Genomic DNA, 23,894 nt, shown 5'->3' with positions numbered 1-23,894 from the left:
ATAAACCAAGTATATGTGAACTTTATTATATTCCAGAGCTTCTGCAGTAGTGTATTAATAGTCTTTGTTTATTTTGTTCCTTTTTTGTTCGCAGAGAGGCGTGAATTGTGGAGTCGTCGAATTGGTTGACCGCCCATGGCCTATCATTATGCAGAGGTGCCTACTCAAGCTCTGGGGGATGTTAGATGAGAGCAATGATGATAGGCAAGCAAAGGATGAAGAGATAAGCAGACTTAAAATGGATAATGAACAAGTGAACCTTAAGCTCGAGAATCTTGTTGTAGCTGTGGAAAGAACTAATGTAACTACCATGAAGATTGACAGGCAGAAGAAGCGGATGGGTATCGTTGATAAAGACGTCAAGCTCATTCAAAGGTCTCTCACAAGTGCCATTCATAATCTTAAGGACGACAAGGGTGAGATTAAGCTGGACAGGGATTTTCTGAAGGAGGAGGTGCATAAGCTGAAGGAGAATAGAAAGAAGATGCAAAGCGTCATCTGTGATCTTTTGGGGCAAGGGGTTGCGAACACTGATGACCTCCTGATGATCAAGGCTATCCTCGAAGAATGGTCATTAACAATTGCCTTCTTTTGAAATGTTGCAAGGGATACTCGTCTAGTATAAGTTTATGCTTGGACATGGTTACTTGACTAAAGGCATGTATCTCATTTTTTCAATCTTTCAAAGGGTGTGTGACGGTCTACACACATCAAATATTGATCTCCTGAATATTTTTTATATTTAAAAGAGGGCGCATCCGGCAATCTTTCGTCTTGGATCGTTCAACGAGACATGGGTTACTGTAATCTAGCAAGGCACAGATGTCGCTTTGGCAGGCATGGGGAACCATGCCTCTGGTGACGTAGCACTAACTTGTCAAAGGCACGGTCCTATGTCAGACAGGAGCGCCGCAGTAGCACTAACACACATAAAATCTACAATCTACAGAGTCGCGCTTACTCCTGAAGCCGACGCACGCCAGTGCCGACTCGATTGTTTGTACTCAGACATAAACTCGTTCATGGACATGCGTTTACAAAAAAGGCACATACAGTCTAAGGTCGCTGGGAGCACGCTTTGAGATTAAGCAGAGCGACGGCCATGTGCACGTATAGTCTGCCACAAAATGAGGCAACGCCGTCTGGTCACTGCAGACGCACTGGTTTACATGCACTAGATGCATGTTCCTTGCAGAACAGGCAAGGCCGTGCCTCTTCTGTTCCAAATGTTTTTGTTCCATGGTCGACGACCGCACACGAATGTTTTTGTAGCATCACGATAGTGACATAAAACTACCAAATTTTCAGAACAGCGGGTGCATAGCACAAAAGTATTGTTATAACAAGCTTACAAAATGGTGCAAAAGGCTTCAACCATGTTTAGACATAACACAAAATCAAATTGGCGCAACAACATCTAACCGTACTAGCTTGAGGAACTAACTACATCCCTGTGTCCAGTAGGCACAAGTGAATGGATCTGACAAATCTAGGGATTTGGGCACGTTTGGAAACTTTATTCTCCCACAGGAACAACTTCTGTTGCTGTTCGTAAAATTCTTGCGTGAAGTCTGAGGGAAAGCGAAACTTAATCCTCATGGTCTCTAGCTCCGTTGCATTCAGAATAAAGAACCTCACAAACTCAATATTCGTCCCGCTTTTTTCATAATCTTCCAGCGTTACTTTCTTTAAATGAATGATGTGGTCTTTGAGAAACGCACGGTGCTTGCGACGCCAAAAATTTCTTGCACCATCAGGAACGTTTCCTCCCTGAAAACACATAAAGGTTGAAAGATACTCAAGATCTATGGAAGGACAAAATGAACGATAAATTCCATGACCCCCGTCCCAATCTGTTCGTCGAACATTTCCCTAGATACGGATGTATGTATAATAATAATAATAAAACATGCCTAGACATAGGTGTGTCCATTGCAAAGATAAGCTTTTTGAGATGCAAGGAGTGCTGCACTATGCACGGTATGACCTTTTCATTGGGCGTGAGAATCATCACCTGAACAAACAAGTTCTCCAGATTTGGAAGGCACTTAAGCAAGTGAATGACCAGATCCACTTGATAAGTCATGGACAAAAACAAGGTTTTGACAGATTGCCGCATTGTAGATAGGCTGGCCGTCGCCAAATCCTTCACATAACATGGAAAATAAAACATAAAATTATTAGAACAAAAGTTTGGATAACATGAAACTACTTTCTCAAGGAAATGCAGCTGGAATTATTGTGAAATGTCAGTACCATAAGACCTATGGAGTCAAGCGAGATCCTGAATTTGCCTAATGTCTCCAGTTTGGGTGCAGAGACGATGAATACCTCCATGTTATTGCTCTGGACATCGTGGATCAACCTTTGAAGTGAGGGGGCATCCTCGATGATGAATTTTCCTATCTCACCATGGATGCCGATGCTTACAAGGTTAGGGGAATTTATTGTGATCCAACGCCTTTCTCTATTGCAAACAAGCAGCAGGCACTCGAGTGCAGGGCAACTAGAGTTGATCATGCTTTGCAACGAGAAGTTTGATATATCAACCTCAACAAGCAAAAGTCTCTTGACCAGTGGTAGTTCAAGTACCTCTACATAATGGTCTGGTATGTGGCAACACGCAAAGCTCACAGTGCGTAGAGAATAGGAAAACCGAAAGACGGACTTCGGTAGTGAGGGCGTAGATGAAGAGCATGTGTGCGATAGTTTGACAGTTTCTTTCACAAATCGTGAAAACAGGTAGTAAAACTCAAGCACCTGGAGATTGTTCAATCTGGGGGACTCAAGCCAGGCGTGGACAGTAGAGGGTCTACATTTTAGGTAGCATGCCGGTATACAAAGGCGGAGAACTGCGCCCACATGGCTGGAGAGGATGGACTCTGGAAGGCAAGAACCATCACCAGGAACTGCTTTTCCCTGATGCCAAGTTCCGATGTATCGTATACGAGCAAGCTCCTCGCTGTAGGCAGAGACCCTACTGATGAGCTCGACATGACTGTTTCTAGGGCGTTAAAAAGACGAGCGACAAGGATCTCACGGCAGTCAAGATTTAGAGGAGCGGTCGGCCAAACAAGACACCAATGACGTGCGAGCATCCGAGTGCGGATGCCCTCCCTAGTGGAGAGATGGGAGATGACCTCACCGAGGATGGCGTCCGGGAGGTCGCTGATGCGGTCCGGACTAGACTGCTCTTTCTGATCCTCGGATCCGATAGGCGCACCCTCACCGCTTCTAGCCGCTACCGCCAAACCACCAGAGGACGGTGTCGCCGGTGGCGCGAGCTTCGCCCTCTTGGTGCATGGCGCACCGGAGTGGATCTCCATCTCCGTCTCTGTTGCTGTGATCGCGCTGCCTGCGAGCGCCGCTATATGTGGCGTGGATCTGAAAAGCCCAAGGAAAAGGGTGTGTCTAGGGTTTCAGATGCCATCCGTTCGCCTTAAATAGTCGGAGCCTAGCCTCGGGCGACGAGCCAGAGCGGCGTCGCCGGAGGAGACGCCCGTCGAACCCTTGGGTTTCCGGAGCGGCGCCACATGGCGTTCACACCCGAATACGAGGAGACACCTGTCGAAACATAACTGGGGATGGGAGCGAAGGGGAGAAGAGTGCAGGGATCCATTCAAAATGATTCCGTTGACTCTATCACCAGGAGATGCACGGTATGGCGGCCCAGACAGGCATTCTTGCGTTTTACATGGGGTCACATTCATGCGTTTATAGCGGAAACCCGCGGCAGCCGCCTCATCCTTGATTCAGTGTTTCCGGTCACAGGCACGGGCATGAAGCGTTCAAAGGCATGGTCGATGGTATTACATAGAGTCACGCTAGCCTGTGACTCTATCAGACGAAGATGCACGTGCGTTTAGCCCATGGAGATGAACCTTTGTCTTACACACAGCCACTGACGTTTACTCTGCGAGGCACGGATTGGCCTATAAGAGAGACGCTGTTTTTAAAAGCTCATTTCCTTGTATTTAAGAGCACGGATGTGCAGTCCATACAGACACCATTCCGTACTGAATTGGGTCACGCTTCTTTCTTGTTAAAGGCGTCAATGTTCATGGCTGTCTGTGTTTCAGTGTCAAGGGTCACAAGCACGGGCATACAACCCTCAAAGGCATGACGTGCTATTATATAGAGTCACGCACAAGGGTTTTCTGATTGTATTCCGAATGAGTCAGTGGGCTCGGTCAAAAGGAGAGGCATGGACATCAAGCCCTCAGAGGCATAGTTTGTTCTTACTCGGAGAACGTTTGTGCGTTTATTACGGAAACCTAATAGGTTCGGGCGACTGTCCTTGTTAGAATTGTTTTTGTTGCATGATTTTAACTCAAATGCACGAAGGCGACTAGATATGTTTAGTAGCGTCACGGTCCTTTACGCATGAAGACGACTTCCTGTGTGTCAGTGTTTCAGGTCACAGGCATGACTATCATGCCCACAAATGCACGAAGGCAACTTTATATGTTTAGTAGCGTCACTGTCCTTTACGCGTGTCAGTGTTTCAGGTCACATGCACGGTTGTCAAGCTCACAAACGCATGTCATGTCATTATCCAGAGTCACCTTCGTGTCTCTTTGTGTTCCAAATGCATCCGTTGACTATATTACCAGGACATGCACGGTCGGGATGTCGAGGGAGGCATGCTTGTGTTTTACGCGGAGCCACGTTCGTGCGTTGATTGCAGAAACACAATGTTTCGATGGGCGTCTCCACCTACTCGGGTGTGAACTCCATGTGGCGCCTCCACGGAAACCCAAGGGTCCGACGGACGTCTCCTCCGGTGACGCCGCTCTGGCTCGTCGCCCGAGGCCAGGCTCCGGCTATTTATGGTGGACGGACGGAGTTTCAAAACCCTAGCCACACACTCTTCCATCCTCTGCCCGCCGCCAGGCCATTCAATCATCTTGGTGCTCTCTATCCTAACCCTCTCCGCCATGGTTGGTCAGGAGGAGACTACTATGGAAGCCAGTGTCCAGACACTGCAGGAGATCCAGGCTGACGAGGGTTCCTCATCTGTAAGTTCACTCTACTTCGGCTTCATTCATTTTTTCTTTCCTTCGGCTACTTGGTTTAGTTGTGACACTGCAGGAGATCCAGGCAACAACCTTGTTCAGATTTAATGACATGTGGATAAGCAGGGTTTTCACAGATTGAACCGCCATTGATAAGCTGACTACAGACAAAGCCTACGACAAGCACATATCATAAAATTAGCTGGATAAAAGGTCGCGTGACATGAAACTTCGGCGCTGCAAGGAATGCAAGTAAAGAGTATAGCGCAAAAGGTGAGCACCTCGATAACTGTAGAGCCAAAAACAATCTTGGATTCAGGAAATCCTTCATAGAAAATACCCAAACACTCAAGCTTAGGTGCAGAAAAGATAGTTATCTGCAAGTGCCGGCTCTGAATATTGCGAATCAATCGTTTAAGTGAGGGTGCATCCTCAACAACGAGTTCACCATTCTCACAAAGGATACAGATGACTTCAACTTTGCCTGAGTTTGTTATGATGCAGTGGTCCAAGTTATTGCAAACAAGCAGGAGCCACTCGAGGGCAGGGCAACCATGGCTGATTATGCTTTGCAGTGAGACGTCTGATATATCAACTTCCAAAAACGAATGCCTCTTGAGGAGTGGAAGTTTAAATGATCGTGCATACTTGTCAGGTATCTAGCAAAGAGCAAATGTGATGGTGTGCAGTGAGGAGGAAAACATCAGCGTGGAAGTCGGCGGTGAGGGCGCGGACGAAGAGATTTTGTGTGGTAGTGTGATGGTTTTTCCCACAAAACCTGGGAACATGTAATAGAACTTGAGAACCTGGAGATTCTTCAGTCTTGGGGATCGAAGCCAGGCATCAAGTGTAGAGGGTCTGCAGTGGAGGTAGCACGCCGAAATGCAGAGACGATGAACTGTGCCCCCATGACCGGAGAGGATGGCTTCCGCAAGGCACTAACCATCAACGTCAGGTTGAAAACTACACCGAGTTCCAAAATATCTAATGCGAATGACATCCTTACTGGGGAGCATGGACAGTACGTCAATATGAACTGTTTCTAGGGGCTTAAAAAGACGACCGACATGGATCTCACTGCAATCGAGATTCACAGGAGCGGTGCACCATAAAGGACGCCATCAACGTGCGAGGATTTCAGTGCGAACGCCTTCCTTAGTGGACAGACGGGAGATCACCTCACCGATGATGGCGTCCGGGAGGTCGCTAATGCGGTCCGAACCAGACTGCTCTTCTTGATCCTCGGATCCGGTAGGCGCACCCTCACCGCTTCCAACCGCTACCACCAAATCACCAGAGGAAGGCGTCGCCGGTGGAGCGAGCCTCGCCCTCTTGGTGCTCGGCGCACCGGAGTAGACCTCCATCTCCGTCTCCATTGCTGGGATCGCGCCGCCTGTGAGCGCCGCTATATGTGGCATGGATCTGGATAGACGGTGGATTTGGAGAAATGGACTGGCCTTTCCATCCACGAAATGACTTAAATACCCAGGACGAGGAGCGGAGGGGTCCAGATTAATTACTTCTTCTATTTTTCTTTCTGACAGGAGGGCCCGGGTTAAGTACTACTTGTAGCAAGTCAATGGTAGATGGGTGCTTGAAACATTAAATAAAACCACGACTTTCAAGGTATGGAATGCACTGTTGCACACGCAGACCAGGCACGGACGTGCCCCTTAGTGCTTTAATTATTCACAACACACATTCACTAGAAGAACCTGTTCGATGCCGGAAGCACGGTGGACTCGGTAGGAAAGAGAGGCACGCACGTGATGCCCATGAAGGCATGGGCTAGCACTCTCTGCAGCCACGGTTATGTACGTTTGTGACTCTCTGTGTTTCAGTCATTAGGGTCACATGCACAGGCGTCAAATCCACAAAGGCATCGTGTGATATTATATAGAGTCATGTTCGCTTGTGTTTGTGTTCCGAATGATTCAGACGACTCGTTCAGACGGAGAGGCACGGACGAGAAGCCTATGGTGGCATACTTTAGTATTAGGCAGGGTCACAATCATGCGTTTATTGCGCATGGTCAATGATATTACATAGAGTCATGCTCACGTGTGAGATTCGACCAGACGGAGATGCACGACCGTCTAGCCCATGGAACTGAACCTTTGTCTTACGCACAACCACGGGCGTTTACTCTATGAGGCACGGAATTGCCTATATGAGAGACGCTAATTTTAAAAGCTCATTTCCTTGTATTTAAAAGCATAGACGTTAAGTCCATACAGACACGGTTCAGTACTGAGTTGCGTCACGCTTCTTTCTTGATAAAGACGTCGACGTTCGTGGCTATCTATGTTTCAGTGTCAAGGGTCACAAGCACGGGCATACATCCCTCGAAGGCATGGCGTGCTATTATATAGAGTCACGCACAAAGGTTTTCTGATCGTGTTCCGAATGAGTCGGTGGACTCGGTCAAAAGGAGAGGCACGGACGTCCAGCCCACTGAGGCATGGTTCGTTCCTACCCGAAGTCACGTTTGTGCGTTTATTATGGAAACCTAGTAGAATTGGGCGACTGTCCTTATTACAATTGTTTTCGTTGTAAGATTTTTAACTCAAATGCACGAAAGGCGACTTTATATGTTTACTAGCGTCACGATCCTTTACGCACGAAGACGACTTTTTGTGTGTCAGTGTTTCAGGTCACTGGCACTGTTGTCAAACTAACAAACGCATGACGTGTAATTATCCAGAGTCACCTTGGTGTCTCTTTGTGTTCCAAATGCATCCGTTGACTATGTTACCAGGACAGGCACGGTCGGGATGGCGATGGAGGCATGCTTGTGTTTTGTGCGGAGCCACGTTCATGCGTTGATTGTGGAAACACAACGTTTCAACGGGCGTCTCCACGTATTCGGGTGTGAACACCACGTGGCGCCGCCACAGAAACCCAAGGGTCCGACGGACATCTCCTCCGGTGACGCCGCTCTGGCTCGTCGCCCGAGGCCAGGCTCCGGCTATTTAAGGCGGACGGACAGCATCTCGAAACCCTAGCCACACCCTCTTTCTTGGATTGTCCAGATCCACGCCACATAAAGCGGCGCTCGCAGGCGGCGCGATCCCAGCAATGAAAACGGAGATGGAGGTCAATGCCGGTGCCCCGAGCACCAAGAGGGCGAGGCTCGCGCCACCGGCGACGCCTTCCTTTGGTGGTTCGGCGGTAGCGGCTGGAAGCAGCGAGGGTGCGCCTACCGGATCCGAGGATCAAGAAGAGCAGTCTGGTCCCGACCGCATCAGCGACCTACCGGACGGTGTCCTCGGTGAGATCATATCCCGTCTGTCCACTAAGGAAGGCATTCGCACTCAAATCCTCGCACGTCGGTGGCGCCCTATTTGGCGCGCCGCTCCTCTGAATATGGACTGCCATGAGATCGTTGTCCCACATCTTTTTAACCCTCTAGATCAAGCACATTTCGAGTTGTTCACCGCGAACTCCGCCACACCGGAGGAACTCGTCCGCGTAACATACACTAGTACATTTTTTAGAGGAGAACATGTCGGTGAAGATAATTCCTATGATGATTCGTACCTTCCAGAGGCCATCCTCTCCGGGCGTCACAGTGCAGTTCGCCGCCTCTGCTTTCCGGTGTCCTACCTCGACTGCATGCACTCCACAGTCGACGACTGGCTTCGATCCCCAAGACTGAACAATCTCCAGGTGCTCAAGTTTTACTACCTGTTCCCACCATGCTTGAGACAACATGACATAGGGCCATTCTCATGCCCTTCGCTCATGCCATCACCGCCAGCATTAAACCCTCAGATTTCCTCCTCTCTCCAAACCATCGCCTTTGCTCTTTGCAAGTTACGAGACAATTATGTACGGGTGCTTAAACTACCACTGCTCAGGAGACTGTCTCTAGTAGATGTTGATGTATTAGACGTCTCATTACAGAGCATCATCAGCTCTACTTCTCCTACACTTGAGTCTCTGCTGCTTGTTTGGACAGTCAGGCACCATTCCATCAGAATAAACTCACCTAACCTTATAAGCATCGGAATTTCTGGTTACTATGGGAAAATTGTTATAGAAGATGCCTCGTCACTTCAATGGTTGCTTTGTGATGGTGATTGCAAAAATTTGTGGATAGTTATCACCTCTGCACCTAAACTGCAGGTCATGGGCGGATTTTCTAATATTTTCTGTGAATCCGGCATCACAAATGACCATATAATTATTCAGGTACTGACTTTCAACAATACTTTCACCCCCATTGATTGGTACGAACAAGTTCCATGCAATCCAACCTTTACTCTACTAATATTATGTTTTATTCTACATGAAGTGTTTGCCGACAGTCAGCACATCCACAGCGGTTCATTCTATCAAGACGTTGTCTATCAGCATGGATTATGACCTGCACGCAGTCTTTTCCTTGGTGGAACACTTCCGAAGCTTGGAAAACTTGTATATCGAGGTGATGCTTCTCACACAAATTGTAAAACACATACCATGCATGGTGCAGAACTCCATTCAACAAAAGGAAAATGTCACATACATTTGTATGTAATGGACAAAGGTGTATATAGTCATGGACCAGTATTAGGACAAAACTAAAAAGAAAGCTTTTATTACAACAGAGGTTATAGACTTATTCCTTCACTTGCTCTCCCAGCAGAATCACTCTTTATCGAGCTTAACCATTTCAAATATTCATGTTTATTTAGGAAATAGCCTCTAATGAAGAAAGTCTTGCGAACGACTGTTCTTGCAAGCATCATCATGATGTTCGTTTGAAGTCACTAACGCTGGAAAGCTATGTTCAATGCGACAAAAGCATTCAATTTGCAACATTCTTTATTCTCAATGCAGCACAGCTGGTGAGGATCAAGTTTCTTCTTCAGGAACACTTGACGGAAGAATTCTACAAACAGCAACAAGACGTGCTTAAGTGGGACAAAAAGGCTTCTAAACATGCTTGCCTTAGGTTGTCACCAAGTTGTAACCACGGGAACTTGGATCTAAGGCACGCATGTGTTGAGCACCTGGATTTAAAGGATCCATTCACTTGTAAGTGCTGAAAACAGTGCTGGAGTGAGATGTTCCCGCCACTTTCCGGTTTGGAATTTACATAGGTGTGCTGAAACAATGCCCCTACCTTTTTTGCTCAATCTGTAACCTTGCCAACAACGAACTTGGTATTTCGATCGATGGCTAAATGGTCTTTTGCTCATGCCATACATTTCATTAAATAAAAGGGCTTCAAGTTTCTGCAGCCACGGCTATGTACATTTGTGACTTCCTGTGTTTCAGTGATAAGGGTCACAGGAAAGGGCGTCAAATCTTCAAAGGCATCGTGTGGTATTATATAGAGTCATGCTCGCTTGTGCTAGCGTTTGTGTTCCGAATGATTCAGTGAACCACGGTTTGTCAGCAAACACACAGATGATCATGACTTCATAGAAAAGTGATTCGAGACACACTGTTCTACCTGTCACACAAGCACGACCATGGCAAACGCACGGTTTGCCACGAACCACACAACGGCCGTGAAGTGATACGACGCGCATTGTTCTACATGCCACACAGGCACGCCCGTGATTCCACGTGCTTCAGTAGCACGTAAAGATGTAATTCTATCACAGGAAACACCGGAAATCTACTGCCAGGCACTATATGAATTTGTAAAACAGAAACGCAAACACAACCATGACCCGTTGTGTTTGAAATCTTTGCATCGCAGAAGCACCGCGTGAAGGCACATGAAGTATGGTTGGACACGCATCGCAAGCACGGTTATGCACATGAGGTACGGTTAGGCACAGTGCAGGGACATAATTGCAGATGTCACCTCTATTGCATGTTTTTTAAAAGCATGGCCTTGCACTCTTTGTGTTTCAATGTTTCAGTCATTAGGGTCACAGCCACGGGCGTCAAATCCACAAAGGCATCATGTGTTATTAAATAGAGTCATGTTCACTTGTGTTTGTGTTCCGAATGATTCAGTCGACTCGTTCAGACGGAGAAGCACGGACAAGCAGCCCATGAAGGCATACTTTAGTAATAGGCAAGATCACAATCATTCGTTTATTGCGCATGGTCGATGGTATTACACAGAGTCATGCTCGCCTGTGAGACTCGATCAGACGAAGATGCACGGGCGTCTAGCCCACGGAACTGAACCTTTGTCTTACGCACAGCCACGAGCGTTTACTCTATGAAGCACATAATTTCCTATATGAGAGACACTGATTTTAAAAGCTTATTTCCTTGTATTTAAAAGCACAGACGTGAAGTCCATATAGACACAGTTCCGTACTGAGTTGCATCACGCTTCTTTCTTGATAAAGTCTATGTAGCCACGGTTATGTGCGTTTGTGACTTTCTGTATTTTAGTGATAAGGGTCGTAGACACGGGCATCAAATCCACAAAGGCATCATGTGGTATTATATAGAGTCATTTTCTCTTGTGTCTGTTTTCCGAATGATTCCGTCGACTCGTTTAGACGGAGAGGCACGGACGAGAAGCCCATGGAAGCATACTTGAATATTAGGCAGAGTCACGTTCGTGCACTTACTACATAAACATAACAGAATTGGATTCAGATGTGAACCCTCACTGTTTACTTTGTGAGGCAATCAATGACCGATCCAAGAGACACTGTCCTTAAAAGCACGGGCAAGAACTCTCTGCAACCATGGTTCTGTACCAAAGAGCCACTGTCAAACGCATGGAAGTCATGCAACGAGGGCCACACATCTAGTAGTAGAAAAAGCACTTTATCAGCTGGTGTTGCTCCTTTTCTACGCGCACAGTAGGGTGGCTGTGAAAGGCACGTTATTCAAGCAGAGAACAAAAATCATGATGCCAGGACAAGGTCAAAAGCATGGTTGTGAGTCTGCAGTGTCACGGCTAGAATCCTCGAGAGGCATTTCAGTGTGGCCTGTTGAGTAGAAACTCGGTTGTGCGGTAACCAGAAGCACTACATAACGGCCCGCAAAAAAGGTTTGGTTCACCGTTGTGGTGGCTCTCTATGCTTTCAGCTCTTTCCATCTCTCCTGTGTCGCAGCAGAGACGCATGGTTGTATTGTTACACCATCCAACTTCATAAAGAGAGGGCTGCAAACATTTACAAACAAACCTATCGCCCTTATAATATTTTCCCAGCTGAGTAATAAAAATACCTAAACAAGAAAAATCTGTTATGCTTACATTTGCTTTGTTTCTACAACTGCACCAAATAAACTTACAAGCCATTTTTTATAACCATAGTACGAGGACCAGAAACAGTGCAGCGGCTCAAATGCAGCTCCATCAGTGCAAGGCACCCATCACCATATATAAGACAGGCACCATGCAAGTCAACCATCATGCAGCTCTACCTGCAACACGGGCACGGTTGTACATGCATTGTGTGCATGACAGGTACATATATAAGACAGGCAGCATCGTACATACAACACAACACGCTTACAAATGCAGCGCACATCTCTCCACTGAAACATTAAATCTACTTTATGTCTCTTAACCTTGGTGCCACAGCATTTTATGGTCCTTCAGCCCATACAAAGCCGCAAAACCACACATTTCCTTCATGACTGCACGCAACACAAAAACAGACAAGCCTACACACGGTGCAAAGACTACAACAGTTGTCTGATAAAGTTTACATAAAACCCAAGCTCAAAAGAACGCAACAACAAATAACTCCATACACCTAGACAACTAATAGAAGGCCTGATTTCAGCATCCACACCTAAACGGAACCGTCAAATCCAGGTATTCAACACTCCTCTTTCTTAAATGCGGACGCGCGTGGCTGCAACTTGATGATAATCTAAGACGTGCACGTTTAGAAGCCCTTCTATGCCACTCCAGAACCCTTTGTTGCTTTTCGTAAAATACTCCCATGAACTCTGCAGGAGGGGAGGTAAACTTAATGGTCATGGTCTCTAGATCCTTTGCACTAAGAACAAAGAACATCGCAAATTCAACGTAACTCCCAGATCGAACATAATCTTCCAGCGATACTGTCTTCAGACAAACGTTGTGATGTTCGAGAAACTGCCAGTACTTACGACGCCATTTGTTTTTTTCACCACGAGAAATCAATGATCCCTAAAATATAAATGATAGGTTGAAAATACTTAGCGTCTATAAAAAGAGATACAAACCATCAAAAAACCAAATGCAACAATTAGTTCTACCACCTCCGTAACAAGAAGTTAGACATAGACTTGTCTATATATGGATGTACACAACAGTAAATCATGTGTAGATACGGGTGCATCAACTTCATTTAAAATTAAGACAAGCATTTCAAAAAGGAATGAGTACTACAAAATGCAAATTTCTGAAGATCATCACCTCGACAAACAAGTTCTCCAGTTTTGGAAAGCATTGCAACAATTCAATGGCAGTGTCCACCTTATAATACATGTAGATAAGCAAGGTCTTGACAGATTGACGCATTGTTGTTAGACTGACTACCTTCAAACCCTTGATGAAAATTAGCAGAAGATGGATCACAAAACTAATAGCATAAAGGTTGGATGAAATAAAACTTGTTTCCTCACAAATAAAGTTAAGTTGGAAGTATCATAAAAACTCAATACCTCAAGACACGTCAGACGACATGGATACGGTTCAGACGAAGAGACAACTGTTACCTCCAAGTCCTGACTCTGCATGAAGAATACGACATAGACCACCAAATTAATAGAACAAACATTGGAACAAGTACATCTCTGTTCCAGTATTAAGGAAAGTCATTACCTCAAGACACTTCGAGGGATACACAAACACAAATTCACCCAACGTCTCCAGTTTAGGTGCAGAGACAACAGTTATCGAACAGTCGTCAACCAGACAATCAACAATCAATCATCGAAGCGAAGGGGCATCCTCAACAATGAGTTCCCCGTGTGGACAACAAATGCCAATGCTTACAAGGTTAGACGAGTTTATTGTGACACGACGACCTCCTCTATTGCAAACAAGCAGGAGAGACTCAAGTGCAGGGCAACTAGAGTGGATTATGCTTTGCAGCGACGCGTCTGATATATCAACAACCACAAGCGAGAGTCTTTTCACCAGTGGTAGCTTAAGTGTCCCTACGTAATTGTCTGGTATTTGGCAAAGAGCAAAGCCGAGGGTGTGGAGAGAGGAGGAAAACCGAAACACGGACTCTAGTGTCGAGGGCGTAGTTGAAGTGCATAGATCCAATAGAGTTACCTCTTGCATCAGAAATTCTGGGAAGAGGTAGTAGAACTCAAGAACCTGGATATTGTTCAACTTCCAGGATCGGAGCCAGGCATCAACGGTGGAGGGCCTGCACTGTAGGTAGCACGCCGGAATAGAGATGTGGCTAACCGAGCCAGCATGGCCGGACAGAATGGATTCCGGAAGACTGACAACGGGATTTCGACAGAGCCGCGTTCCGGAATAGCATTTGCAAACGGACTCCTTGGTGAAGGCACACATATGAGATATGGTCTCGATATGAACTTTTTCACCATCGTTAAAAAGACGAGAGTCAAAGATCTCACGGCAGTCGAGATTCAGAGGAGCGATGGGCCACAAAGGACGCCAGCGACGTGCGAGGATTCGAGTACGGATGCCATCCTTGATGGGAAGACGAGATATGATCTCACCTAGGACACCGTCGGCGAGATCGCTAATGCGGTCCGCACGACATCCCTCTTCCTCCTCATCGGATCGGGAGGGAGCACGGTCGCCGCTTCCACCCCCTCCGACGACCAGCACACCACCAGAAAGCGGCATCACCGGTGGCGCCACTCTCAACCTCTTGATGCTACGAGCAGTGCTTTCCATATCCACCTCTGTTGCTGTGGTGGCGCCGCCCATGAACAGTGCTCACTAAGGTGGATCTGGAGAAATGGATTACAGCCTGTCAATCCACGAGACGGCTTAAATACCCATGACGTGGAGCGGAGGGGTCCAGATTAATTACTTCTTCTATTTTTCTTTCTGACAGGGGGCCCAGGTTAAGTACTACTCATAGCAAGTCAATGGTAGGTGACTACTTGAAACATTAAATAGAACCACGGCTTTCAAGGTACAAGATGCACTGTTGCACACGCAGACCAGGCACGGGCGTGCCCGTCCGTGTATTAATTATTTACAACACACATTCAATAGAAGAATCTGTTTGACGCCGGAAGCACGGTTCTACAGTCATCTTGCCTCTACGAGCAGCAAAATTTTCCACGGACACGTTCACATTTAAGTCAATAGAAGATTCAAGGTCATGCCTGTGCTTTGGAAATGATTCTGCTGAAACGCTCCTGTCACGGCTTGTCACGTACCAGACACACGGTACGGCTTGGCATTGTCACGTACCAGACACACGGTCCTGCCTTTGGCATTGTGACACACTGTTCTACATGCCACACAGGCATGTAGAACAGTTCGTGTCTACCTTTGTGTCTCTTTGTGTTCCACATGATTCCGTTGACTGTAACACCAGGAGAGGCACAGTATGGAGGCCTAGAGAGGCATCCTTGCATTTTATGTGGGATCAAAATTATCACAGGCACGGGCATGAAGCACATAAAGGCATGTTCGGTGGTATTACATAGAGTCACGCTAACCTTTGTCTTACGCATAGCCACGGGCGTTTACTCTGTGAGGCACGGAATGGCCTATACGAGAGACCCTATTTTTAAAAGCGTATTTCCTTGTACGGGCATAAGCATGTGCATACAGCATAGAGGCACGGGCGTTTACTCTGTGTTTTAGTGTCAAGGGTCACAAGCACGGGCCTACATCCCTCAAAGGTTTTCTAATTACATAGAGTCATGCATAGAGGTTTTCTAATTGTATTCATAATGAGTCGGTGGAGAGGCATGATTTATTCTTACCCGGAGTCACGATAGTGCGATTATTACGGAAACCTAATAGAATCAGACGACTGTACATGTTACAATTGTTTTCGTTGTAAGATTTTAACTCAAATGCACGAATCGTCAAGTGTGTCAGTGTTTCAAGTCAGAGGTCACCTTCGTGTCTCTTTGTGCTCCAAATGCATCCGTTGATCTATAACCAGGAGTGGCATGGTAAAGATGCTCAGGGAGGCATGCTTGTGTTTTACGTGGAGCCACATTCGTGCATAAATTGCGGAAACCCAAGGTGTGTGTTACAATTAAGTCACTAGAAGATTCAAGGCCGTGCCTCTGCTAAAACGCGGACAAAACCAAGTGAATGAAGTGATGGCAGAACCACAGCTTTTCAAGAACGAGACACACGGTCCTGCCTTCAGCATTGTAAAGCACTGTTCTACATGCCACAGACAGGCACGACGGTGATTCCACGTGCCTTAGTAGCATGTAAATACGTGATTCTCTCACAGAAAACACCGTGAACCTACTGCCAGGCACTATATCCATTTGTAAAACAAAAACGCAAACACAACCGTGACCTGTTGTGTTTGAAATCTTTGCATCACAGAAGCATCGCGTGAAGGCACATGAGGCATGGTTGGACACACATCGCAAGCACGGTTATTTGAATTACTTACAGTCATGCATTCATAACAGAAGAACATGCGTTAGAACATGCGAGGCACAGTTACCACGAAAGCCACGGTTATGCAGCCCCAGAAGCACGACCCAGATTCTGTGCTTAAAAACGTTTTCGTTCCATAACGGCGGGCGTGACCATGCAACTGTGAGAGTCACGGTTTGAACACTCACCGGTGGTATGGCTGTGGCTGCCTGTGCCCTTAGGTTATTTTTATCTCTCTGTCACGCAGGAGAGAAGCATGCTTGTATGCTTACAACATCCACGTTCAGAAATCGACGCGGCTGCGGAAAATAACAAGGAAACCTGTGCCTCTGATATTTCGTCCGCCGAGTAAAAAATACATAAAGAAGCAAAATGCGTTCTTATTTAAATTTGTTTTGTTTCTATAGCTGCAGCAAATTAACTTACAAGCCGTTCTTATAACCACAGCACAAGAAAATAAACAATCCCCACCAATTGCTTGCTATTTCATCGCTCCACGTGCGGCCTTGTTTTTGAATGTTCAGCGATCCATTCTTCCTTCTCGACCCTTGTGCAACCCCACCCTTCTGCGTAGCTATTCAACCTATTTACCTGTAAAATTAATATTCATACATAAAAACAGAGCGAAAGATTGCGGTCATCACTAACTTTTGCTTACGTCCTGTTTAAGCTGCATTATTACCTTTTAATTTTTCTATTTGTACTGTTCTCCGGTACCAAAAAGTCTCCACTCAGACCTTTCCTTTCTGAAAATGGACTGCGCAGATTCCGTGCCTTGTCCCAGGCTTCCCTGCACGCATTCTGTGTGCCTGTCTTGTGTGATGTTTGATTCTGGCGTAGATGCAAGACTTTGGTAAATGCTCCCTGCTGTCAGTGGGGTCGTTGGAATTGCTGGCGTCTGACGTCTTCCTCCTGGTCTTGGAGTGCATTGTCCTGAGCCGTTTGATGTCCTCGATGGTGTTGGTGGTGTTGTCGGCCATTTCATTGACCTTGCCCTCTTCTCCTGCTGCGATTTCCTCTTTTCCTCTTCAATCCTCATCCTCTCCTGCACTTCTGGGTTATCCAGGCAGTTTGTTTTCCTGTGACCCTTTTCTCCACAACGACTGCACTTGGTTGTAGCTTTCTAGCCTTTTCCTTTCTTCTCAGAACCAGCTTTGACTATATCTCCTTTTTCGTACCCTTTGAGCCACTCATGGGAGGGTTCTTGAGAGTTTCGACAAGAATGCTTGTGTCTGGTTCCTCGGCAAGTGCCGCCATGACTTTTATTTTCATATCTACCATACACTCACGCAGCACACGGCATGCCTTCTCTTTTCTGCATGCATTTGAACAGATATCCGACAACTCAGCGTAAGCGAGGCCGAATCTCATAGTTTCATCGTCTTGTATGGTCATGCTATCACCTTGACTTGTAGACAGAACTTTCAGACTCTCTGATAGATTCCTGGTCCATCTGGGGATGACAAAGGATGTTGGAAGTTGATCGATCATGCCTGTTTGGTCCATCACCTTAAGCACATGGCAGCACTGAATGCCATCCCTACTCATTTTCTTGTAGCTGCAACTGTATATGTCTTTTTGCTCATCCACATCTACCTTGAACTCAGACCTGTCAAATTCCTCGCCGGGATATGGTCTCCACACTTTATCTCCAGGATCAATAATCTTTTTAAAAAATATTGCCTCCCCTTTGCCAGATCAGAGCACTTGAAGTAAGTCCAGTTCCGTAGCTCCAGCTGGAATTTCCTGAAAATTTCAGTCATGTATACTTGACTTGCTTGTCTTTCAATCGGAAAACCCGTCTCTAGTGATGGCGCCTTCTCTTCTGTTCGGTATCTTTTCTTGTCAAGCGTGGTGAGGCAATTTTGCTAAATCGTGTGATACACATTAACAAACCATTTTATAGTGTCCTTGTGGTCGATGTAATTCTTCCACATCAAATTTGTGCTCTCACTACGAGTGGTTGTTGACAAGAAAGGATAGAAACAGTCCTTGAAGTAGGCCGGCACCCAAAAATTTCGGAGTTCCCATAGCGTGTTCAGATGTTTGTTGCCTTCCGCCTTGTGCAGAGAAATTGCTGCTTTCCAGGCATGCTCAAACTCGTCTTGATCTAGTGAGTTTTTGACGATTCGAAATATATCATCAGACATCCATGGGTGTTGCGCAAACACTGCTGCGTTATTTTCCTTCAGGTTCTTCCTAATATGCCACCAGTAGAACATGTGCCTTGTCCTCGGAAGAGCTTCCTTTATTGCAGTCTTCATCGCCTGGTCCTGGTCTGTTATTATGTATTTCGGCTCTTTACCTCCCATTGCATCGACAAACGTGATTAGGAGCCACTTGAATGAACCTATTTTCTCATCCTTCAAAAGGCCTACTCCAAATAGGACGGTCGACCCGTGGTTGTCGACACCTATAATTGGTGCAAATGGCAAGCCATATATATTCGTAGAGAATGTGGTGTCAAAAGACACGAAATCTCCATATAGATCATAATTCATATTACACAAGGAGTTTGTCCAGAACAGGCAGCGCACTACATTGTTCTCTGTCTCTTCCACATGGTGGAATCCTAGCCTCTGCCTCTGCATATCGGCAAACAGTTTCATGATGTCTGAGATATCAGTGCCGCGCTCTCCAGCCCTATCCCAGCATGCAATGTTGCTTATGTCAATCGTGTCAAACATAATTTCTCGCCTCGATTTCCCCATGGTAGCAAAAATCTGCATAACCTTCCTTGGTTCTAACCTCACCTTCTGCAACACTTGTATAAAGAATTTCTCCTGAGGTGTCATCTTCTTATAGCACCTGATGAACTTCAACATCCAATCAGATGGGTGAAGCTCGTAGTTGTGCTCTAACCGCACGTTCTTTAGATACCATTTCCTCCTATCTGTATCCCTCTTGGCTGTTACTTGGACTGGGCATCTTGTCCAGATCAAGCAGTTGCTCCTTCTCTCCTTAACATGTCTCTCAGTTGTTTTATTCTTCCCTTCCTTGGTGCACTAAAAAACCTGCTTGTCAAGCTGCTGATCATATGTCGATCTTCTGCTCATTGATCGCTTAGCAGCAAAGCCAACCTTTCTAGCATATCTGCAGAAAAAGAAAAAGCACTCATCCAATGATCCGAATACCATACCACCTTCTGGTTCGACCGCTTCGGTGACCTCCTGAATCGTTGGGTATATGCCTTCTTTAAACATGTCATCCATTTCTTTCTCTACAATGGTCGGCGGTGCCATGATGATTCTGTCTACCGTGTCTTCGTTCGTCTGATCGTATTCACTTCTAACGACATCGGTCTCATCACCAGCCACAGGTCCACTTACAGTGGAGCTGCTGCTGCTCTGTTGTTTGTCACACGCAGCAGCATCGTTTCTGCATGGCACGGCCAAATCCATAAATGAGTCTGCCTCTCCAATGTTGCATTGTCCAATGCTGCTCCCTGTTTCTCCGGCACTCGTGCAACCAAGGGACTGTGCTGCTTCTACCATGCAATCCGTGCTGGCGTTGTACGCTACTTGCTACTGTGAACGTTGCGTTTCCTTCGAAATGGATGGAGAACTATGATATTTCTTTCCCTCATCTGTTATCCCCTCTGCCAAATCCTAAACACATGGCAAGAAACAGAATTAGATGTCCAGAGCAGCATATGCATTTTTTAATTTCTAAACAAAAGATTTATATGACTCATCAGGGCTCATCTGGTATACCAAAACCAGACCCGTGCCTCTTCACCGAGTATAAGCGGTACACCAGAGGCACTGTTCACATCACGAATGTGACCATGCTACACACACATCTGCACAAAGAGGCACAAATGTGCTTCTGTTTACACCATACAACCGGAGACGCACAACAACATCCTATATAAAAGAACAACTGCACATACAGCCGTACAAGACGGACAACTGTCCTCCTGTTTTCCACTTTACCCTGTTCTCCCATAAAACTGTTTGTGTGTTGAATTGAAAAAGCATAGTTCCGACGTCACCTTTGTTTTCCCATGCCTCTCTTGTCTAGCAAATATTGGCGACAACCTCCGTGCATTGGTGATTTCGCTGACGATTTTGAATGCCATCGGAGATCCTTTGAAAGGACCCCTCATGTTGAACGCCACAGGTGATCCTTTCAAAGGACCTTGCCTTATGTTTTCATCGATTCATGGACTACCGCGATACTTGCTTCCTTCCTCGTACACCTGCGTGTGGAAGATACTGCAATTTAAATATACCAGACGAAAACAAAGAAAAAATTGCTCACAAAAAATATACATTTGCTTTAAATGTTGTTGCACGTTCATATATGCTGTCACCTGTATTGCTTTCTGATGCTGCTGTATGGTAGAGCTTATTGCTCCTATGTTTGATTTTGTCGTTGGGCTCTTCTTGCTTGTGCAAACCGTACCGAATCCTTGAACACCAATGCTTTTGTTGCCAATGATCCTTCTGCTCGCATCAAAGGAAATTCTGTTACCCTGCACCTCTTCATTATGACTGCCTACAAACGCTGGGCCGTCACAACGCCCGCTCTGCGCCTTTGTGGGCATATGTGTCTTCAAACCAAAAAATAATTAGAGGCACGTGCGACTAAAACTTCCACATACGTTAAAACCAGCGTTTGAAATTTTCGTCGTTACCTGCACAATCTGCTTAGTGGAGTCTCTGCTGCTTAGAATGCTCCTCTTGGCAGGTGTCTGTTGCACACCATGCTCCTGGTTGGGGCGTTTGCCAAGAACTTGTATCTCACTCTTGACTCCAATTATTCCAGCCTGCATAGCATGTGCATGTTTGACAACATCTGCATCCTTGATCTTCTTCTCGTTTTGTAGTAATTTTTTTCTTCCACCTCTCGATACTCAACTGCAAAGTAGATGCACATGATAAACAGATATTACAACATTCATCTAGGATATATAAATCATTTTTTGTTGTTGTTAATGATCTACTATTTTGTGTTCTCAGTGGTGACACCTTGACAGCAAACGTCCCAGAAATAAAAGACCAAAAACTAATGTTCAACTGCCTTACTATTATCTGCCTCACATAATCCTTGCCGATGTCGTTCAAAGACCGACCGTCCCTGTTGTCCTGACCAGATGACGCACTCCTGAACATCTGCCCCGAAAAAGAGACGTAATAAATATAAAGGTTATAAACCTGCAGTATCAGTGTTGAAACTTTTCGAAGTCGATATCAACAGAGATATATTTTTAGTTCTATATAATTAACATATATAAACATATACATATATTAATTTTTCATTAAACTACAACCTCAACCAAAGTGAGATCCTCTCATGCTAATTTGCTTGTGCAACACTTAACACAAAGATAACCATGAAACCTAACAAAAGTAGCAACCTCGTATTACAAGGACGAGAGGATACAAAAAAAAACAAATTCAAAACAAAGCTACAGTGTAAAACTAAACAGTTTTATTCTATGAATCCCGACCACAACAAATTCATCAACAAATTGAATCTCGTGTATCAGGAATCGCCACACAAAAGGTGTGTTGATAATTTTTTACTAACCTTTGATTGCCGAATCTTATGCGCTGATTGTTCGGAAGTCACACCTTTCTAAATTGTGGGGCGATCTGCTTCCCTGCAGTTTGTCAGCGATCCCCTTCAATGATTTTGAATCTCGGAGAGAGAGAAAAGAGAAAGAGATAGGGAGAGAGAGAAAGAAAGAGAGATGCTACTTTGTTTTTTGCGTGCAGGAGAAGAATAACCTGATAGGTGGGGTGAGTTTTGCGACGCATGAGAGATGGGCATGTTTCTTGGGCATGACAAGATGTGGTAGGTCGACTTCACTTGACCGTCTACGACATTGACAAGTGGGCTCTCAGTTACTAATTCCTCTAAGTCTCTCACTAACTTGTGGGCTCGGCCTTATATGAGTCCTACGAGGAGTACCTCCATCTGAGGTGAGAAAATGTGGTAGGTGGACTTCAAACTCATACTGACATGTGGGCTCTCAAATAGTTCCTCCAAGTATTTGACTAACTTGTGGGGTCGTCCGCAGATGAGTTCCAGATCTCCCTCCATCTAGCATCAGTGGCGACAGGCGAGCTCTCCAAAGGAAAGCCAATCATGATCCCTCCGCAGAGTTCGCTCGTCACTAAAAAATTATCGGTCTCCTTCATCTCACTCGCCATGGATCTCCTATTCAGGTAATCCATTGCATCCTCATCATGATTATGCCACCGATTCAACATTTGAACAAAAAAATTACCAGTGCTAGCAATTCCGCAGGCTGCATACACACCGCATGTGCGCAACACAGCAGGTGGGGCGCAATTTGAATATCGGTTCCGCATCCAATTATCTTCAGCTGGTCCGTGCGCAAACTGTTGCGCCGTCTTAACAGTAGAGGGGTTACAGATTTAAAATTAGGATTTAGCTAACCTCACTTTAACCATGCCAACTGCATGCTTGCGCCGTGGTTTTGCTAACTTGAGTTATATCTCCAGCCATGCAAAACTTAAGCACTTGTCTTAGCTAACCAACTAGAGACAGGTCAAATTATCTGTATAGATCCGCAATCTATAGCAGAGATCCAAAGGATTTACGTCCATTTTTGCAAAGCAGTTACTAACTCAGAGTTAGAACCCATCTTAGCTAACTAACCTGTTGATGATGGTCTGACATGGACTGCTAACAACTATCTTACATAGCTGACCTTGTAACGATGACGTCTCATGACCTCTTATGTAGAGTTCGATGAGATGGATTCCACCCCATAGTTGTCGGAGACTCGGTCTCAGTCTGTCGATGGCACGAAGTTTGTCACCCAAGATTTCATGGTTCATGACCAACTAGAGACACAGAGACTAAGGATCGAGTTAAAACATGCAGCGCACAAAAAGCTTGTTGAGGAGTACAGGACAAAGAAGCAGCTTGCTGCCTCGAAGTAGGTGTTTTTTATCATACATCTCGCGTGTGTCGTTGAAATTTCTTTGGAAATCAGTACCTCTCATTCTAGCTGCATTTTTAATCACGGCTTAAATATTTATCTCTGTTTTGCTGACTCGGCGTTTATATGTAAGCATCTGCCAGAAAAGCATGTGGTTCAACAATACATTTGCTAAAGGTCATTTCTTATCTTTGTCCACAGAGCTGCTGCAATGGGTGAATACTAAGAAGAGTTCAGCACAAAACTTAGCTTCCAGAAATTCATTTCTATCTGTGAAAAGCTAACAGAACCACAAAAACAGCTAGTCAGAGATATTGGTTTTGGGTACCTTCTAGATCTGTGCTGTCGCGAGCTTACAAGGTGTTTCGTTCGCTGGCTTGTCCGCTATTTTGATTGCCCTTCCAGGTGTTTCATATTGCGTAGTGGATACAGATTCCTTATCAACTCGTACACCGTGCACTGGATCTTAGGAATTCCACTG

At 45.6% G+C, this 23,894-nt stretch overlaps 1 pseudogene; it reads right to left on the bottom strand.

The window, feature by feature from the left end:
* Nucleotides 1-2,819: 2,819 nt before the first annotated feature.
* On the bottom strand, nt 2,820-22,655 carry LOC119333562 (annotated as a pseudogene).
* Nucleotides 22,656-23,894: the final 1,239 nt, after the last annotated feature.

The sequence above is a fragment of the Triticum dicoccoides genome, chromosome 7A (genome assembly GCF_002162155.2).
Source record: "Triticum dicoccoides isolate Atlit2015 ecotype Zavitan chromosome 7A, WEW_v2.0, whole genome shotgun sequence".
NCBI classification, from domain to species: domain Eukaryota; kingdom Viridiplantae; phylum Streptophyta; class Magnoliopsida; order Poales; family Poaceae; genus Triticum; species Triticum dicoccoides.
This window is presented reverse-complemented; position numbering and strand designations above follow the sequence as displayed.